At 42.3% G+C, this 21,602-nt stretch overlaps 1 protein-coding gene and 1 long non-coding RNA gene across 9 annotated transcripts in view; one reads left to right on the top strand and one right to left on the bottom strand.

Moving 5' to 3' along the window:
- PLXNB2 (plexin B2) overlaps positions 1-21,602 on the top strand; it is a 259,864-nt gene that overhangs the window by 112,951 nt on the left and 125,311 nt on the right. The window lies entirely within an intron of this gene.
- On the bottom strand, positions 25-21,338 carry LOC308197568. The gene is made up of 2 exons (XR_013953092.1): positions 7,193-21,338; positions 25-2,675 (listed from the first exon to the last, which is right to left on the bottom strand). It is a non-coding gene; the product is annotated as an uncharacterized lncRNA (long non-coding RNA).

The following is a 21,602-nucleotide window of genomic DNA, read 5'->3' as shown; positions in this document are numbered from 1 at the left end:
TGCTAGCTCATGTTTGCTTCTCTATCTTCTTTTTTTCTTTTTTTTTTTTTTCTTGTTTTGTGTTGTTGCAAGTCATGTCTTTGGCTGTGGTAGACATCTCATAGATTTCTGGTAGTATCACAAGAGTATACAGTTCATATGTAACTACTGAGGAGGGACCTAATGCATCTTTGTGACTTGCAAGCACATTCTTGCAAGAGCAAAATAATTTTCAGGAGTTCATGTTAGGTGATGTGGCCATGGGCACTGCTGTTGGCTTTCCTAATGAAAATTGGTTGTTTCATATGATGGGACAAATTTCAGCTAGGTGTTTCCTTTTTCTTTCATTTACTTATTTTTTTCCAGAAAATTACATATCACATAAACGCTATTCAAGATTTAAGATATTTATTTTTCTATTAGAGAAACAAGCAAACGAAAAGTACCCATTAAAGCAGTTCCAATGAGAACCGATATTGTTACAGCGTGTTTTGTTCTTAATTATTATGTTCCTGGCTGCAAACACTAAAATACTTCCTGTTGAAATTGGTTACTAACTTAATGTTCTCTTTAATATTTAGACGTGCGATTCTTGGTTCCCTCTGACTTAACTAGGGCTAATTATCCTTCTTGCCAAACATTTTTTAAAATCCTTTCTGTCCTGTCTTTAAATGATATGTCAGAAAAAAAACACACTAGTAATAGCATTTGAATTAAACTTGCTGAAGGGGAGTAGGATGAGGAAGCAGAATTTTCGTTTAGTTTCATAGGTGTTTTTTTCCTTACAGAGATTCATATTGTTTTGTGCAAAGTAATAAAATCACTAGCTTTTAATTAAATTAAAACAATAGCTTGCCTAAATCGTAACTACATAATTTGTAAGTAGCTATATGCATTAAGATTCCCTTTTAATTATGAATCAACCCAGAATGCTTCCTATAACCTGAAGAGCACTGACATCAGTGGCTTCCATAAACACCTACAGCCAATGCAAATGTCCTGTTTCTTGATTCCTGTTGTGTGCACTTCAGTTATGTTTAATTCATTGTGTTCTTCAATTCCTGCCGTCTCTCAGACCCCTCTGGCTCATTTGCACGATGTAGCAAACTGTACTTGATCGTTGCTTTTGCACGCTCTCGGCAGCCTCGGGGAGGTGGGATGGTGTTCCAGCTGGGGAAGGCCTCCAGAGCCAGGGGTCAGAGCAGTGAAATAAAATGGTCACGTTAGATCTCCTAAATTGTGGCCCTCTTCAAATTACTCAGTGCCTTTTCCTAATCAGTCTTAAATTGTGCTCTCCTCGCTTATCCTAGCTTTGTTCTTCACAGTTTGCCCCAATTCGTTCTACATCAGGTCCACGCCAAACATCTCGCGCGGCATGTGCCTTCCGTGCGCGATCACCGTTTCGCACGGATGTCCTTAAGAGTAAGCTTGCGAGTGTGGAGAGAGCTAACCCATGTGGTCTTGGGTCAATATTTTGGGCGATATTGGGCGATATTTTCTCCTTCTGTCTCCACGAGTGGCATGTATCTGGCCTCTCGGCGCGTGATGGCTTGCGAAGCGTGTAGGCCGTGGCTGGGCCCCGCTGGCTGGCAGGGCCGACAGAGAGGCGGAGGTGCCAGACGGCGCGGGGGCGAAGCTGGGCAGGAACACCTGCTCGGGGAAGGCCCGCTGGACTGGCACCCCAAAGACACCCCCGCCATTAATGAATGAGCTTGTTAAAGCTGTTCCACCGCTAAAGCTTAATGTTCCTGAAAGGTTCAGAGCTCCTTTTTAAGAACATTGTTAGGCTAATCTAAGTAAACTCTGCAGAGTTGCATCTAAATGTCCTTGCTGAAAGTGGTGGGTATCTACAGCGCTCTTTCTTTCAGAGAATGCTTTGTCGGCCTTTGTCAAAGAAATTTCCATTTAAAAAAAAAAAAAAAAGAGTTGAAGGAAGAAGGAAGATCTTTAATCCACCGGTGGTTGTTTACAGATATGAAAATAATATAGGTGACTTAAATCCCAGATCCAAGAGAAAGCACAGCAAACGCTACGAAAAGTTATTTCTTCCACATGAGAGCGAGAACCTAAATCATTCTGTGCTCTTTTAAAAGTTTGGAGATATCTTTTATTTCAATGAGAACCATATAGGCTTTTGTGTGTGCTCAAATGCGCAGAATAAATTGAAACTCGCATTCTGTGCGCTGTCACACATCGCGCCTGGAATGTGGTTGTACTTCTGGCCTGGTGAGATCAGGTTGGTTTTTTTTTGTTCAAACATAAGGGTAATTCATTCTTCATAGTCAATTGAACCCGAGCATTTTCAAGCCAGCTGCCAATTGTGCTACGTGCACTACTTGCTTTGTGGTGTATTCTTTTGTCCCTGCGGTAAGAAAGTAGGAAGGCTAGTCTGGTGACCTTAACCTTTTTGGAGGTAAAACCGAGCCCCTTGTTCGTCCAGACTAAGGTTTTCACTGAAGTTTTCAATTTTTTCTTGCTTTTCTTCTTTTTCTCTTATCTGAGAGTAACGTCCTTCCTGTACGTGTATGAATTTTGCAGAGCCTAGGAAAAGCAAGGAAGCGCATCGGTAGGCCTTGGTTCTGGAGCCCAACGTTTCCGTGTTTCCTTTCACCGAGGAAAGGTCACCTTGTCACCCAGTGCAGTGGTGGGCTCAGAGCAGCTTTCAGAGGGGAATCTGAAAGGAAATTCACCCTTACCTGAGGAAAAAAAAAAAAGTCACTATTAAAAAAGCTTCCTTGGAGGTTGTGATTTTGCTCAGCCCTGTCTGCCTTTGGGACTTTTTTTTCTCTCTTTTAAATTGTGACAGCGAACAAGAGACTGTGCAATAACATCCTCACCCTAAATGGGTAAGTGTGGGGTTTTCTTCTCTTTTTAAGACTTTTAAATGATCAGAAATTAATATTTTGATATATGGCTTAAATCTGTAGTCTATTGGCACCTGAGGCTATCACCAAGATTGAATCATTTTAAAACCAGGATATGCGTACTTTGGGGATAACTTTAGGGATTTGTAGGGTTCTGAAATGTTTTAGGGGTCTGGTTATCTTCTGCCTGTTTTTGTGTTTTCCTCCTGTTCAGAAATGCTTCTTTTTCAGCTTAGTTTTGTGTTGGAGAAAATGGTTTGTGTGTGTTGTATTGAAGTGCTGTACAGGAATGAAATCCTGGGAACAGCGTAGTTTCTTTCATTGCCAAAACATGTTAAGAGGGAGTCCCAGAGAAAGAGCTGGTGTACCCACTGTTATTTGGCTAGCTTTTGTTTCTTACCAAGTGGACCAAAGCAGTTACTTTAAAATTAGATAAATTATGGATCTGTTGATGTATGAGGTATGTTGCTGAAATATTAAAAAGAAAAACAAGGTGGTAGAATCGAGGGTTTTGACTGCTTCTCTCTATCCCTCTGTGGCATGCTAAAGTTGCCCACTTCTATGTGATAAGTTTCATTGCAAACCCCAGTAATTTGTACTTATGCTTGAACAAAATGAAATAGATGAGCATTGGCCTGTAGGTGAGTCTCACAGGAGACTCCTGCAATACCAGTCAGAGTTGCTGACACTTACAGAGTTTGAAATGTTGATGAAGGCTTCATTTGGAATAGTTTTCTCTTACTGCCTTGTACATATCTTAAAAATGTGGTGTTTCCATTTAATTAGAATTAATTTTTTTCTTGCAGTTAAAGGAGCTCGTGTCATATTCCAGCACTGTGGTTTAGTTATTACTGTTATACCACTGGGCATACCCAAAGACAGGCATTGTGAAACACAGGAGGAGTATTTACAGAGCAGTTTGTCAACCAGCCTGCCAAAATGGTTTGAAATATACATCTGGAGTTTAGATTCTATCTTATTATGTTCTTTTTACAGATATAAAATCTAGGAGGTTATCAATCTACATTATCAATGTTAAGGGAGTATAATTGGTTATGTCCCAAGAATTAAAAGTTGGCAACGCTTACTCTCTAGCCAAAATATTGAGCTTTTTACATGACTCTCAAAGATGTTTGTTGATTTTGGATTTTATAACCCTGTATTCCTTCTTCCATGGTATTACATTATAGGCTTTGGGGTGTTTTAACTCTAGAAATTAGACCCCCTTGTACTCTTCAAATAGTTGTTTCTTCCTTTCATATATTGCTTTGGTCACCAGATGAGAATGGAATAGATGCTTTTGTTAGTCTAGCATGAAAAGTTGACATCTGTTGTGCTGTAAAGCAGATTTCCAAGTAAACTGTAGAAAATCTGTAATCCTAATAAGAGGATGAACTTGACATAATCACTACTTTTAATAAAATAATTTTTCCATTTTATTGGAAGATAATTTAGTGGAACATGCAAAAAAAAAAAGGCGAAGGAAAAAATGTAATGATTACATTAATGAAACAGATGAACGTAGCCAGTTTCGTTATCCCATTTGCTCTTGCAAATCCATAGCATAAAATCCTGATCTGTGAGTGAAACTGAAGACTGGAATCAAATATGTGAGGATTTTGTTCCATATCTCCAGTATTTAGAAGGAATAACAAACCAAACACCACCAGGAATTTAGATGAGCAGCTGGATAAGGAAGCAGTTGGAAGAGAAAAGTGCAGAGAATACGGAAAATACTTGATCACCCTGACAGGAAGGACACCCTTGGCTGGTCTGTGGGCATCACCAGTCCTGTGCACCCAGCACGTGGACTTCCTTTGCAACTGACAGAGAAGAGGGGTGGATGTATAGGCTTCTCTGGGATGCAACAATAAATTGGGGGTTGTAAACTTCCTTTCCTCCCTGTTCTCCTAAACTTGTAGCTTTTTTACTCAATTTGGTTTAGGGTAGAAGGAGATATTACTCAAGTGGAGTGGGAATCAATGGGGAAGAAAAGAAGGCAAGGTAGTTCTGGGGTTTTCATGCAAGGATGCTGCTAGCTCTTGATGTTTGTCCTAGTCAACTATAAGTATATTTCTATATACTGGTAAACCTTCTGCTTAATAGGGAGAAGCTGGAATTTCCAAATCCTATTTGTACTTTGCATTTTGCCACAGCAAAATGCTAAGAACTAACTAGTATCAATGATAGGCCTGCAAATCTTTGTTTAATTTCTAAATAACAATGTGGGTTTTTTAATTTTCTTCTACTTCACCTGGAGTGAGAATAGCTCCTTCTGACTACCCAACACCCTTTGAACAAGACTGATTTCTCTCTGGTGTTTATGCACCATTTTCCATGCACAAACGTGGGCCCCCTTTGAAACTACAGAGCTGCAAGATGCTCAGATGAAGATTGTCGGTGGGACTGCAGGCTTCCCACCTCTGATGTGTCCTTTTTTTGCAGTTCCATTTTAAAACATTCCATTCTTGGGAACTTCATGGTAAGTGTCTGAATGCATCAGCAGTGACTTTCATTTCACCTCCTTGAGACTCTTCTTATAGCAACATCTGGGAAATTCGTTTAATTTACTTCAATGTGAAATTACTTTCAATTTGTCAGACATGAGCTTTATACTTTAAGTGTTAGCTAATATTATTTCAAGAGTTAAAGTTTGGGTAACTAATATTCTAAACCTTAGCCAAATCCAAATATTTTGGTGACCATTCTTTAATAGCTCCTCCAATTACTTTATGATAAACAGAGATAATTAGGTAGTGTATATATAAGCATTCATTTTTACAGCAACAATTCTTCCTCAGTAAAAAGCACTGTTGTAATAAAACTCAGGAAAAGAAACTAGGCAGATCTGTTTAGTTAGCTCTGCATTTTCAGCTAAGAGTTTCAACCGACAGCAGGATGTAACCTGAACACTTTGGGTGTAGGCAATGCAGACACCCCATATAAAGTCATCCCAGGAAACTATCTGTCTTAATGTTATAGTATGCAATTTGCCCTTCTGCTTCCTCAATTATTCCACCATTTCTTTTTACCCTATTATGCCCATCATCGTGGTGCATGAGTATCTACTGCATAATCTTTTCCCAGCCTGTCCTGGAGGTATGCATGCATAGAGTGGAAATTAATTTGGCATGAAATGCTAACAGTACATAAGAATTCATGTTTAAGCTTACCTCAGCAGTGGAAGATATACACAATATAAAGTAATGTCATCATCCTAAATGTACGCAACAGTGTCTGATACCCTAGCTATTAGCCAAATAACCGGCCTTGTGTGTTGCTCTTCACCAGCCAGCCGTAGGCTCTGCTGACACCCTGTAATACTGTGATCCTTTCCACAGGGCTTGCCCGTTGCCATTTAGCAGCTGAGAGACAAAGGGATGACGGTGATGAGACATTGCCTTTCCCTCCCTGCTTGTCCTCTCATGCCTGTCTCCCCCACCCATGCACAGGGATGCAGAGCGAGGTGCTGGAGCAGAGCAGCCCCATGTAGAAGGATCTGCGAATGGCAGGAAGGCAGCATGCAGGTGGATTATACTCAGTTAAGTGGTCTCGCATCCAAGGATGTCAGTGGAAAAAGTAGAGGATTCAAATGCTCTAGTTTTCACTTTATTACTATAATTTCTATTACACGTATGACAAACTGAAATCCCTCATGGACAGCTCTAAGCTCCATTCACAGACCCCTGAAATAGCACAGACTCCTGTCCAAAACATTTACGTGGTGTCTTGATACTTGTTTACCTGGAAATGATATTGGCAAAGGGCTATCAGTGGTCTTCACCCCATTCAAGGCGTGCTTTTCTCAGGTTTCTGCTTTTTCAAGCAGCTCAGCCAATATATTGGGCCTTGCTTCAGAAGGACCTCTCCTCTCTCCCATCCAAATAAGAGCAATAATAAGCCTCTTTGATGAGACAGTGGATTAAAGCCACTTAAATCCTTACCGGCCTGTCAAAGCAGTGAGAAATTTAGATAAAGATTACCAATATGCATAAAATGGTGCTGTATTGATACATACAGGAGTGTGTATGCGTGTAACTAAATGAGCAAATGCAATATATAAGAAGTGAACGGGAAGGTGCTATATAACAAGGGTGTCAGTGATTGCTGAATCTCTGCACTGAAACAGGATCGCATTGAACACGCCTGGAATCCAGAAAGTACGTATCCACTCAGGAGAATTAGTTGCATCATTGTGTTTAGATGACTTGTTTAATTCAGAGTTAATTATAGAATTCATGCTGAAAAACAGTCTGCTCATCTGCTGCTACTCAAAAGCTCCAGGAGGCTGAACAGTACAAAACAGTCGTTTCTGAGGAGTGATACTGAAGTGCAAGTAATTTTCTTACCTTTTAGCTCCTTCGTGGCACGCAGCCCTTATACTTCAACCAGGTGGATTGGAAGGTGCTGCCAGTAATTGCTGATGAGTTCTTCACAGAGGGAAGTGAGGGATGGAAGATGTGGTTGTAACTGCATAACTGTTTAAAAATCTTTCTTCCAATTACGCTACATGCAACAAGGTTTGTAAGCATCCACTGAAGATACAATTTTCTGAGCTGCAGAAATTTATTGATTTTGTTATATTTCTTCCCCCTCCTTCGTGGACTTGGTGGGAAGGATTAACTTTCACTTAGACTCAGCCCTCATTTATCACCCCGGTTCTCCATCCAAACCTGCTGCTGAAATGTGGCAGGTGGTTTTGCCAGTAATTGCGTGCTACTTCATGCTACTTCATTCCATTTTAAATGAAAATATAGAGTACAGTGGCCTTCTTCTCTCTTCACTGGAATACTTCGCAGCTGTATCGACTGAGAAAAGGCAGGAGAGCGGGCTCCCCTTTAAATTGGAGAGATGTGTTAACCTGCTGTACCTTCCCTTAGGAGCTGGTAACTTAATTTCTGGGCAATAAGCTTCTGACTCCAGCATGACTAAAAATAAAAAAAATTAAATGTCCACTTTTTTATTTAATATAAATAAATGAACAAAATCTGTGGTAGGCTTCATACTTTTGAGTATTTAAAATGAGCAGAGGCTTTTCCTGTGGACTGGAGGCAAGTTTCTTGTAGGGTATAAATATGCCTCATCTCATTCTGAGGCCGGTAACCATGCTTTGGTACAAGGTGGCTTTTCTTCGGCCCCAGCTGTGCTAAACGCTATTATAATTAGCACGACGGTTAACTTAATCAGAGCACTTGGCTCGGGAGAGAGGTGTTACAGAGTGCACCGTAATTAGCATTTTTATTCCTTTGATCCTGAGCGTGCTCTTTATTGACAGAAGTATCAAGTACTAGTTCAGTTTTTTTCTTTTAACACTTCAGGAGGCGGAAATGTAGGTGGCTGGTGAGATTACAAATTTATCAAGGAGGACTTTTTATTTATTTATTTAAATACAAGCCTCCCAGAGGAAGTAGAAGGGAAAATGATGTGCATATGTGGATAAAAAAAGGCAGCGGGCCTCAGTGCTGTGCACTGCAGCGTGTGGGCAGGTTTACAGCCAGAAAACACCTCCTGGTCCAGCTGCAGCCCTTTGGAGCTGCGTGGGCAATTTGAGCAGCGTCCTAACCATTTTCGGCACGCTGCCGTGGACCACATGGCCGTAGTTTGCTTCTGTAGAAAAGCTGCTGTTTCCTTAAGGTGAGGAGGAGGCTTGCTGAGAATGTGATCTGTCTGGCAGAAAAAAACCCACAGGTTTGGGTAATACTATGGCAGCGTAGGTCAGACACAGCTCTGGGCACTGACACGCAGGCGGCTGCGCTGCCCCGTGTGCCCAGTGGAGGCAGGTGGCCAGAGTGTGCAGCAGAGCAGATGAGTAGCTCAGTTCATGAAAAAACATAACATTTATGCTGTCAGACGAAATGCTGAAGACTTCCAAACTTGCATCTGGCAGCTGATTGCAGGGGAGGAGAGATGGGGAGAGGCAAGATGCCCGAGGGGCTCGTCTCGTTCCACGCCACCGAGTGGAGTGGTTACCTGCAGTAGTAGCAAAGTCAAAATGCTGAAGTGGGGGGCACTTTTGGTAGATGAATCTTTTTGGTACTCTCACCTTTTGGGAGATAGCCTTCATTAGGTTCGATAAACATGCTGGCTTTTCTGCCTGCTCTGCAGCTGGATGCCTGTAGTACTTTCTATCTCCAGTGCATCCATGCTGCACTTGGTTTAATTTGTCCTGGTAAGTTCTGAGTGTTCATTCAGCAATCTGGAAACACAGCTTTATAGACTTATATATTTTTTTTCTCATCTCATTATTTTTTAAGTTTGGGATGATGTTAGCTCAGGTATTTGGTTGGCATATCCTCCATATTCAAGTTTCATATCGCCTCAGCAATTTTTACTGTTGGTTTTAAAGAGAAGGTGCAGTAACATTTATTAAAGATAATGGAAAAAATAGAGGAAAAATAGTGAGGTTCTCCTTGTACAAGCACTTTGCAGCTTTTTACAGTTTTTTATGTGCATCCCTTTCCAGTCTCTCACAAAGAGCTTTCACACACCTGTATTCTCACAGTTCATTTGTATCTGCTTTGCCAGCAGAAAAATCATATGCTAATAGAAGCTGTAGAGAATACAGCCGTCATTAAGGGACTTCCTATGTTATCCTTGACTTCACTAGATTACTTTTATCTTCTCAGGATGGATAAGTAATTTTTAAAACATTTATGTAACTAGGTTTTAGGTCAATAGCAGGTTAAACGGTTTATTTAAGGAATCTTTCCTGATGGAAAGTATGTGGAAAGACCCTTTCTCAGTATTTTTTCAAGATTATATTCATATCAGCATTAAAGCAGCAAGCAGCCTCCTTGACAGTAGGCTTGGAAGATACCCATTATTTGAGAGACATGATAAAAACAGTATAATCTTTTCCAATACCCATACAAAGCCAGCAATTGTCTGTTTCTGCCGTTCCAGTTATTTATATAATTATGCTTAATGCCACACAGATTGGAGAAGAAAAAGAAATTGTTACTGCTGCTTCTGATTAATATTTTTCCGTCCTGAGATCATAAAAATAGTAAATGCTTCTTATGGTGGTAAAGAGAAGAAAGGACTACAGATTTGCAAGCAGTTCCACAGAGGAGCTGAACTGGATGGGAGGGTGTGCCTTTTCTGAGTCTGTCTCCTGGCCACATACAGGCACGATTCCCTAAGTTCACAGACTGCTAGGAAACACTGCCGTCACCTAATATCACTTCTGAGATGTTAATACTTTAAACTAAAGCACGTGGTATTTTTGCAGTTGGTTTCAAGGGTACAGGATTTTCCTAGTTCAAACCTGGCTATATCCAGGCTGTCCTGCTTTGTCCAGTTCTTCAGCGTGGCACTCCCGGTGAAACTCAACCTGTTCAGCAGCCAACAAGTCTTTAAATACCAAAATACCTCCCTGCTGTCCTGCTGAACATAACTAGGGGAGCCAGGGAAAAGGAGCTCTAGCTGGTGAGCCCCTGCTCTCCGTCTGATCCCACACACTGAAGTGATCCAAGCGTGCCTGGGAATGCACCTGGAAAGCGACGCGGCGCTTTCAGGCTCCTGGATTAGGGGAGCAGTTTGAAGCTTTACAGACTTCTTCCTGTCTTGAAATTTGCTGTGTTCGCTTGCACACAGCTTTAGGTATTTGGATTATTTCTTCATGGTGTCTAAAGAGAAGGAAACTGGCTATGTATTATGTTTACAGCATAAGGCTCAAGTTAGGAGTTCAGATTGGGTTCAGCAAAGCTGCTGCAGTCATTTAAAGCAGATACAGGAAAAACTGAATTGTGGAAGCCCACTCAAGAACTAAATATGTTCTCATAACATATATAATGTTATGATCATCTAGGTAGCTCAGCTATAGTATTATACACTTACACAAATTCACTCAGCCTGTAAGTTCTGCTTGAGCTAGATAGTATCATTTTTAAGACATCCAATCTCAATTTTTTAAATACATTAGGTAATGGCAAATTTACTGCATGCAAATGTAGAAGGTTCCAGTGACTTCATTGCATTTGTTTCTAACAGCTCCCCCTCATTTTTAGCCTGAATTTTGTCTCAAACTTCCATTTTCAGCTTTGTATTTTGTTGTGCCCTTTATTAAATTGCTCTTTTTAATGTAAGTATTTATGGACTGTGATCGAGCCATTTTGAACTTTCTCTTTGTGAAACTGAATAGATTGAATTACTTCTGGCTCTTGCTTTAGAGCATATTTTCCTGACTCCAAATCCTTCTTGCAGCTCTCTCCTGAATGCTTTCCAATTTGTCAATATCTTTTGTGAAGTATGGATGCCAGACGTGGACGTGGATGCTTGTAATCATTTCAGTATTGGAGAATGAAGTGACAGAAGTAGTCCCAGGCTTCTCAGCCATGTAAGAGAAACTGAATCCTGCCACTGCAGGAATGAGGGCAAGATGAGCTTGCACAGAAGATCTGGGCTTGCTACCCCAGCAGTGGAGGAGAGAGCGCAGTCAGGGCTGGGAGGAGCTGGTTCCTGCGTCTCCTCCCGTCGCCACTTCTGCCAGCACTCACAGCAGGAAGCTCAGCTCCAGCACAGGCAAAGCAGGCTGCAGGTCCAAGACTACCACTTAAAGACATTGTTTTTCTTGGTACTCTGTTTCCTTGGAAGACCTCAGCTTCCTCTGTTCCTAGTAATGTTCCTCTCAAGTATTACAACAATGTTTTTTTGCTTTGTGTCTTCCCTAGCTCATGTATTGAAAGATCTCATTAATTGTCTCAGCCCCTGCATCACTGTCAGAGTTTTAGTTGTGGGTCCCCGTGGCCCTGAAGTCATTCTTCAAGTCATTGCTTCCCAAATTAGTTTGCCATCTTACAAGTTTAACCTGTATTTGAAGAAGCACGACCTTGCATTCTGCAACTGTTCAAAGTAATGTGTTCGAAGTGCCCCATATAGCATATTTTTCAGTTCACTCTGTACTGGCTTGCCCTTAGTCTGCCTGCTGTACCATTAGTCACATCACCTTCACCTTGACTGCCAGAATGCCATTTTCTTCCATGTCACTTAAGACTATAGATTAGAGAAGGACCAAGATCTCTCTGTACACAAATCACCCAGAAGTTTCATTTGGTCCCACCTTCCTGAAGTCTCTCCTGTTTACTTGCAACACTGCTACGCTGGGGGACACGTGCCTCCACTTCACGCTCATCTGAGAGGAAGAATTAAGAAGTCATCTCTCATCGTATGGTTCTTGTGTTGTACGTGTGGTTCCTACTACTGCAATGCAGTTGAAGATACTGCAGAGGGATATTTAAATTCAAGTCCCCCCCTAAAAAAGCCTAATTAAAGTAAGGAAAAAAATTATGAATGCGTTTCTATTTTTAGGATTGATGAAACTTGCCTTAACAGAACCTTTGGGCTTAAATTAATAGACATTCCAACTTTAATTGGAACATTTTGCTGCATATGATTGTTTAAAATGAAGGGTGAGTTAATTAGGCATTTATTTAAAAACTAAAACATTCAGGGAAGCCAGTGTGCAGTTTGGGATACGATACAGACTGTGCAGATAAAGGGGCAGGGAAGGGAGACAGATGAGCAACAGACGCTCGCACAGATCGTAGTTAGCTGTGCTTTCTGGGTGCTGTCCTTAAGCAACCGGGACAAGACAAAGACATATCTGCAAGCACACCAAAACCACATTCCAAATACTATTTTTCCACCCTGCAGAATTGTAAGTTTGTATCTGTGTCAGGAGTTGCAGAGTATCTCAAGGGTTTTGCTTTGCTTCCACCCCCTTCTGTAGATGTGCTTCAAGGTTGTTGTCTTTGTGCTTTTTGCTGCTACCCACATTATGCGTGCACTAAAATAAAGAGGGATTTGCTGCCCAGGGAGTAATGTCAGCAGAGTTGTGGGGGTTTTTTGTGTGTTTTTTTTTTTTTTTTTTAATTTATTTTATTTGTGGCAGCCAGCAAAAATATTGTGGCCTAGTGCAGAAAGGGAAAATCATCACAGGCTGTGTGGCAGCCAGAGGTGGATGGCAGCTCCCAGGGGCAGCGCTGGAAGATCAGGTCTGCTGATGAGCCCAGGTGATGTTAATTGCAGGAAGCTGGTCCTTTTCCCAGTGTGCCAGATCTTAAAGGAGTTATATCTGCATGTTGCTGGTGTTTACCATGCTCGAGGCTGTTTAAAAGAAGAGGAAAGGAGCATTCAAGTCTGCAAGACTTGTTGTGTGTTTTCAAGTCACTGATGCTCAGCAACCGCTTGCTCTTGCTGCCCCTTAGTCATACTGCCCTGAAAACTGCTAAAACAGTTTTTTTTTTTTTTTTTTTTAAAAATCAAATACCAGCAGATTGGGCTTCTATTTTCTGTGTGTGACCGTATGCTTAGAGGACCAGGCTGCAATTTTTCGGAAAGAGACTGACCAGCCACAGTGCAGTGCTTTGTTCCTGCCCTCGATGTCATCCTTAGCCATCCTCTGCTGCTGCGTGGCTTCCCTCCCGATGCTGGAGCTGTCAGAGAAGCATCGTTGCCTCCCATACGTGCTGGCAGTTTTAAGTACTGTATCAGCCCCAGGATAAACATACAGCTAATCAAATCTGACTGCGAGAAGTATAGTGGTATGCACACTAGCAGGAGTATGGGGGAAATGTCCCCTGAGTAAGCTTTCCTCTTGCCTGCTTAGAGCCGTGCAAAGTTCAGCTCTTCCAAACACTGCACAGCCACTGAAGTCACACTCACCCCTGTTGTGTTCAGGAAGCATCTCTGTTTACCTGAATGACATTCTTCCAGAGTGCTTTGCTGCAGACTGAATCGCCCTTTCAATTTGGGTTGTGGAGTTCGGGGGGAATATCCCATGTTTTTTCTATAGTGAGTCTTTAAAGCTTGCATCTGTTCGCTGCAGGAATGCAAAGTGATGTTTTTCTTTACCGAGCACAAGCATACGTTTGAATCTGAAAGTTGCAAAAATTATATATGACAGTTCATGATTATAGTTAGCTCTGAAAGAAATGAAGTATTTTACTGATGTTAAACACTGAAAATCAGCATTAAAGTGGTGAATACCTGGATCACAGCATTGAAGAGTTTTTATAAGGATGATTGTTTGATCTAGTCTAAGCATCCTAATTTCAGGTTTTACTAACTTCCACGTCTTCTCAAAAATGGACTGGTTCTACACCATCCCTGGAGGTCTTTAAAAGACGTTTAGATGTTGAGCTTAGTGATACGGTTTAGTGGAGGACTTGTTAGTGTTAGGTCGGAGGTTGGACTCGGTGATCTTGGAGGTCTCTTCCAACCTAGGTGATTCCGTGATTCTTTGACAGTTGTCCTTCAGTAGATTACATCTCTCTCCTCAGAGAATGCTCCACTTCTATGACATTTCCAGGCTTTATAAAACATAATTAAAACAGGTTGAATTCATCTGTGAAGCATCAACATAGAAGCGGTAATATCACATCAGGAGTCACTTTGTTCCATTGCTCTTAATGGTGGCAACTGAAATTTGAACAGGGAGATCCTGGTGGTGCAATACAGAGAGCAAAGAGGAATGGACGTTTTGAGCATAGTGCTCTAATTTTTTAATAAAAACTCCGAGATGTTAGTTTTCATAGAGACATACTACAGTGCCACAGCACAAGCTGTCCTGGGTTGAGGGAGGCTCATTTTTAGGAAGGAGACTTCCTTTTCTAGGAAGTCCATAGCTGTCCTTGGTAATTCTCTATTACAAGTGTGTTTTGAAAACAAATGGTAATCTCCTCACCCTATTCCTTCTTTATTTTATTTTTATTGTGAGCTGTTTGATCTTTCAGAGAGATCCTCACAACAACCTTTCCTAACAACTCTGCAAGGCAGAAATCAAACCATGTTTCGTTATTAGCCCTGTGCCATTCAGACAATGAATGAAACATTGTTTTTTAATAATTCCAAGTTAAGAAGTTAAATCTCGGAAAGTTATTAAAATTATTCATGCTTAATAATTAGATAACTTTAAAATGCAAATCAGCATGATAATGCTGAAGCTTAGGTATAAGTTATTCTACAGACAGACAAAAAAAGAACTTCACATTTCTGAAGAGTTCAAACTGTGTTGCGGCTCTCCTTACAAATGTGAAGTATGTTGTCTCTGTGACATACTTTTATAAAAAATACAAATAGTAACAAATGAGCCAGTGTTTACCATGGGAAGGAGTATGTGGACGCGGCCATTAGACGAGGGAAATTTAGGTTTAGCGTTATCAGTTAGAAATACTGCAGTTGAGTGGAATATTTTATTACATGAAAACATCTGTAACCAATATATCCCTCGGGAAGCTTACATGACCTGTGATCTGTTCGGAAAAAAATGTTTTGGTTTTACGAGACTGTTCAAAAGAAACTATGCACAGCAGGCCACGTCTAAATGAGCAGGGAAAAGCCTCTCTCCTGTTTGCATGCCTCTTGGAAATTTCTGGGAGCAACAGGAATGCATATGCTTTCCAGGCTGTAGTTTTTGAAATTTGCTCCCTGGGCCTGTGGCACAGGAAAGGGTCTGGGAAACGTGTACAGCCTTGCGTGGTACCGTTACCGGTGCCATGGTAAGTACAATTAGCCTTGCTGTGAGCTGTCCTAAAGCTAACATAGTCACGGTGGGGTTCGTATCAAGAGGCATGATGCAGGCATCTGACAGCGTACATATATTCTGTTAGATCAAAGTGTGCTGGTGAAACAGGAACAAATAGCATCTCTACTTTATTTCTCAGGCTTCAATGTGTACCTTTTCATGGCTGCTTTTATTTTTTTTTTCTTCTCTCCTTCAATGAAACCAGAATATGTCATCCTAATTTCTATTTGGAATGCAGTCACCGCAGCTTACATTTCAGAGGGCTTTGGCAGAAAAACAAAGTGTGCAGCTGCCGAGGCCGTCAGTCAGGTCCTGGGCACTTCAGGAGCCGGAGAGATGGGCGGATAGACTGCCTGAACCTGACAGCCCATTAGGTACCTGACCTTCTGCTTAAATGACTATTGAATTCTGTAAAATGGGGATTAATGCTTCCATTTGTTCCCTTAGTTCAAAGGTGAAAGAAGCAGATATGCAGGGCAGTTAGAGACAGCTTTGCAGTGAAATGCTGTGTGTCGTGTAGCAAGGCTGTATTATGAGCAGCGTCTTACCGTGGTGTTTCTGCAAAAGGGAACCACTGAGCAAAACTGCAGCTTCTTTGCAGGGGGGGGAAAAAAGTCAGATTCTGCAAGGATCTCATTGCACTATAAAGCTCCGTAATTAGAGGCAGAAAATACTTGTTTCTAGTTACTTTGGTTACTGCCTACACCCAGCGATCAAAATTGGCCAGTACATGATCTTAGGCTATGCAGGCATGATCCAGAAGATAATAAGTCTAGCACTTTTTCAGCATAGGCTACAGAACAAATAGGTTTTGTGCCAGGCGGACCACTGCATTGCCTTCCTGGCATCACTTCCAGTTCACACTTCCTACAGGATGCTCTGCAGCTACTGACATGTGAATGCAAAAGAATAGAGAGTATCCCTTAGTCAAAAAATATTTTTTTTCCTTAAAGTCAAGTGAGCTAGTGCAGCTTTTTTGAAAGTCAGCCTTGTTTTGTGAATATTTACACCACAGTGCTGCCTGTAAGTACTTTATTGCTGTAAAGAAAGAGAAAGCCTTTACAAGCATATGAAGCACTTATGTAGGCTCTTTTGTCCGTGATAATAACACTGTGCCTAGGACTCGACACTGAGTGTAATTTGCCCCAAAAAAGACCATCTGATATATATGAAAGATATTAAAAATGTGTGCTAATGGGCTAGTGATGGTGCGTGTTGGTGCAAGGCACAGAACTGGTAAGAGTGCAAAAGACTGTTTTGACCCAGCAAGCAGGGATGCTCTAAGGAAGGCAAGTCATTCCCAGCATGGAAAATCCTAGATTTCTAGTACTCTGTGAAATATTTCCCACCCTGCAAAGTGAATTCTGGGAAACGACATCGCACCCTTTCTGTAAGGTGAGATATGAGTGTGAAGATGCAGGGAGTGAAACCATGTGCATCTCAGGATTTTACCTCTTCTTTCAGAATCGCAGTGTGGCTGAGGTTGGAAGGGACCTCTGCAAGTCATCTGGTTCTGCAGGACCTCCCTGCTCAAGCAGGGCCACCTAGAACAGGTGGCCCATGACCATGTCCAGATGGCTTTTGTCCACACTAGGTATGAACTGGAGCCGTGCTTCTGCAGGGTGGTCCACTCTGGTATGGAGCAGATACTCCAGGTTGGCAGCAATGAACAAACTGCTTCTGTAAGCCACGTAACTGCTTTGGTATTAGCTGAGAGGCAGGGCTATTAGCCATAAAACAATGCTGGGTAACTGATAGTCTTCTTCAGGGACCACAGCTAGGATATTTTATGTTTTCAGGATAGTGATTATTAGAAAGTCACATTAAACACATCACAGATGGGACAGGAGGAAGGTGATGTCTTGCGTCACTCTGGAATGGGCTGTGACTGCTCCGTGCAGACCCACAGTTGCCCTCAGAAACAAAGATGAGTTTCATGGCTACACCTTATGTGTATACAAGGCAGTCGCAGGCAAGAAAGGCTCTGTGGGACACAGTTGGCTGAGCCTTGTTTGCAGAAGGTTGCATCATTTATCACGAAGTCACGTCGTTTGTCATTCCTGACTGGAAAGGGTTTCAATCCTAAGACCACTGCGCAGACAGTGTCTAGAAATGGGACAGCTTGTTTTGTCTAGCTTTTTGAGTCCACTGAAGCCAGGAGGTAGAAAGTTCAAGTCTAACATTACTGGCTGCACATCCTGTTTTAGGCAGATGGGACATAGAGAAGGCTGTAGGGAAAAGCACAGAGGAAAAGGGCAGAGAAAGAAACCTGACAAGGGAAGGAGGTGTGTTGCGTGTTGAGGGGAGGCAGTTCAGTCTCCCATTTGGAGCGGAAATGTGGTGGAAAGTCTGTGTTTTCACAGCGTAAAAATAGCCACACTGTTGCCTTGAGCAAAAGAGTTGGTAACAGCATGTGGGAAACTCTTTGATAAACACCTACCTCATTTCTTAACTTTTCTGCTGTAATTTAGTGTTAAAAGGTGATGAATATTCTCCTGCAATGGCTACTCTTTTAATCGCTGAGTTCTTTTGACAATGAAAATAAAAAACACAAATCCCACTTTTCCTTTGAAATGGTGGAAAGATTTAGCTGGAGAGAAATGGTTAAGCAGAAAGAAAGCAGAGCAGTATCAGACGGGTGACTTGACAGCAGCTGCTGGCATGCTCATATTTTACCCATGTGATTCCCACCCATTCCAACCCAAATAACTGAGTTAAGAAATGTTGTAAATTAACATAGCTAAGTTTTTTATTGTACAGCAAATAATGATTTCTGCTGTTGACATCATCTTATTTCACTGCAGTGATGTTTAACAAGAGGTGAGTAGTTCTGGTAATCCCCAGGAAATCTGCGTGTTGTTTACCAAAACTCACTATTTTAGAGAAGAAACGTGCTTTGCCAAGGGACCTGTGGAATGTCAGATTAGGAAAATGCTCTTGATGTCGGAGAGGAAAAAGCATGTGTGTGTATGTAAAAGCGTGCGCCTTCACGGTAAGCACACAGAGGCACTTGGCCAAGCCATGGTGCTTTGTTTCCAGGAACAGGAGGCCGGTAGGGCCGGCTGCTTTCATGAGTCTTGCTCACAGGTCTGAAAACAGTGGTTTCTGAGAAGGACCTAGCCTCTTGTATCTGACAACACATCTTGCCTTTTACCTCTAAAACAAGTGTTAAGAGACAGCTCTGCCTTTTTTTCTTTCCTTTCTTCTGTTGTTGTTTCATCCAATTTGACAAAATCGTGGATTTAAATTTGTTCTGAACGTAATATTGTAGGCTTTTTTTTTTCTCTTGCAAACTTTCCGCTTAGTTTACTGATTATAAATGCTTAAGGATCTATTTGAGCTCTACAATCCACTTGTATTAATGAATTTTCTTTTGTGCTACTTAGCACACAAGGTGAAACGAATGAAAAACTGTATTAATTGTTCATTAGCCAAATAATTTCTTTCACTGTAACTCAGTTTAGGGTTTGTAGACCTCTTTGCATAAACTAATTGATTTTAATCATAATATTCCAAGTGGGTTTAATTAATAATAATTTAAATGTAATTGTTTTGGGAAGTTCTTTAGCCTTGTTATGGGCAGCTGGTTCTTGAAAACAAAATTTAAGAATTATTTAACTTCAAAAACATGGAGTTATATTTCCGCAGCTGATATAAAATGAAATTAATAAATTAAAGGTGCAGGAATTTCTTTGGATGAAAGGTTAATTAAGTCTAAATCCAATTGTGTTCTAATCTAAAATTAAACATGAAAAAAAAAAGAAAAAAAAAAACACGGAGTAGGGGCAGAGAGTTCCCTAAGCCTTTCACACCTCACTGTGGTTCAGGAAGAAGGAGGGAGAAATTAGTGCCAAAGCAATCAAATCTTTTATCTCAAGCACTATTTTCAGCAAGGTACACTGATCTTGTTTTCCGTCCTCCCACACATTGGATAGGAGTTTGGGGAATACTCTGAATAGGGTTGTAATAGAGACTTCAATGCCAGGTGGCTACCGATCTTTCAAGCAGACTACTGGTTTGAGTCACAGCAGAAGAAGTTAAGGTGTATTAGTTCAAACAGGAAGCTGATTTACTGTGAATTGTCAGAAATCTCTCTACTTCCTATGCTTCAGCTAGTGTTGAAAACTTTAATTGCTGCATGTGGAGGGAAATACTGCTTGTCAAATATGGTTTTCTAGTGGATGAGAAAGTTTTTAACACTGCAACATTACCAACAAGCACAGTGGGGCTGTTGGGCTTGTGGTGACTTAGAGGTAACGCCATGACCTGCTCGGTAACCTGGGCAGTGGCACCTGAGATGGACACAGCATGAGAGCAAGTATTTCTCAAGATGAGAGCAACATCCACCTACAAAGATGTCCAGGCACTGGCTTGGACAGGTCACTGGCAGCAGATCTGGTGAGTGCAATGTGCTGCTGCCATGGAGCTAGCCTTCGGCCTCTTCCTCTGCTGGACACTCTGGTGTCCATCACCATAACTGATAAGAGAAAGCCCCGAAGGAGAGAGAATCTTAGAATCATAGAATATCCCGAGTTGGAACAGACCCACAAGGACCATTGAGTCCAACTCCTGGCTCCACACAGGACCACCCAAAAATCAGACCCTGTGTCTGAGAGCATTGTCCAAATGCTTCTTGAGCTCTGGCAGGCTTGGTGCTGTGACCACTGCCCTGGGGAGCCTGTCCCAGTGCCCGACCACCCTCTGGGTGCAGAACCTTTCCCTAACACCCAGCCTGACCCTCCCCTGTCCCAGCTCCATGCCGTGCCCTCGGGTCCTGTCGCTGTCCCCAGAGAGCAGAGCTCAGCGCCTGCCCCTCCGCTCCCCTCGTGAGGGAGCTGCAGGCCGCCATGAGGCCTCCCCTCAGCCTGCTCTGCTCTGGGCTGAACAAACCAAGGGTCCTCAGCTGCTCCTCATACATCTTCCCCTCTAGGCCCTTCACCATCTTCATAGCCTTCCTTTGGACACTCTTTAATATCTTTATGACCTTATACTGTGGCACCCAAACCTGCACACAGTACTCGAGGTGAGGCCGCGCAGCGCAGAGCAGAGCAGGACAATCCCTTCCCTCGCCCGGCTGGCAGTGCTGGGCCTGATGCACCCCAGGGTGCGGTTGGCCCTCCTGGCTGCCAGGGCACACTGCTGGCTCCGCTTCTACTTGCCGTCAACGAGGACTCCCAGACCCCTTTCTGTGGGATGGTATGGCAAACCATGGGTGCTACTGAGAATGGTTCCTCCTCCCATGTGTCCTTGGTGTGGAGGGAAGCACGCGCCGAAAGGGAAGGGAGCTCCTGGTGTGCTGGCTGCCGCAGCGGTGGTGACAGTGGTGGCAGTGGCAAGGAGGGAGCCGCCTGGCGAGAGCTTCCAGCCGGCCCCGTACAGGGGTTCAGGGAAGTTCTCGGCACTTTGTGGAGCCAGTTTCAACAGCTTTAATTACGTCTGTGGTTTGGATCGCTTTGGTTGGCCATTAAAATTCATTTTACAAAGAGTCATATTGAAAGGAGTGAGGAATATTTGTGGCCACTGTGGATTTCCTCCAGGCCTACAGGAAGAGTAAATTAGTTACTGAAAACTTGACAGTTTGTCCCGCATGCTTAACTCTTTCCAATCTGGAAGCTGCTTTTTCATAGACAAGTGACTTTGAAAGGAAATAATATGCCTGAGGCTTTTTCTTTTTTTCCTCCTCTTTACGGTAGAGCTGTAATTGCAAAAACAGCAAGGAGTGATTTGTTTGAACAGGAAGTGTGGGAGCTTCCTTTATAAATATTGTCTTTCCCTTCATGTGGAACCAAACATGGTTTCCTCAGTTTGTGGAAAAAAGTGCTTGGACTGAATAAGCAGCACTTTTTCCCGTAGCTCATGCCCTTTCATATAAGCATGAAAGAAAGGAGTTCCATGAAAAAGGAACAGATTATTAGTCTGGGAAAGAGTAAAAATTCCCAGGTGAGCTTGGTCATCAAATCGGCTGGCCGTGTGCCGTGTCATTCCCTGTAGATGCCGGCAGCTGACCTGCCGTGGCACTCTGAGAACACGCGTTCGTCCTTCAGCCACTGGCTGTGCTCAGTAGCGCTGGGCAAGTTAAGGTCCCGTGGAGGGGGCGTGAAATCAGTGTTTGCAGAGTCTCTGCTTGTAGAGCCCGCTGTGACGTGCTCCACGAGATACGGCGGTATCAGTCTGAGCCTGGCTGGTATCTCAGTTTGGAATAGTTTCTTTTAGGGAAAGAAAAATAAAAATGT

Source organism: Anser brachyrhynchus, assembly GCF_964034855.1.
Source record: "Anser brachyrhynchus genome assembly, chromosome: 1".
In the NCBI taxonomy this organism is placed as follows: Eukaryota; Metazoa; Chordata; class Aves; order Anseriformes; family Anatidae; genus Anser; species Anser brachyrhynchus.
The sequence above is the reverse complement of the archived record's forward strand: the minus strand, read 5'-3'. Positions and strand labels throughout refer to the sequence as shown.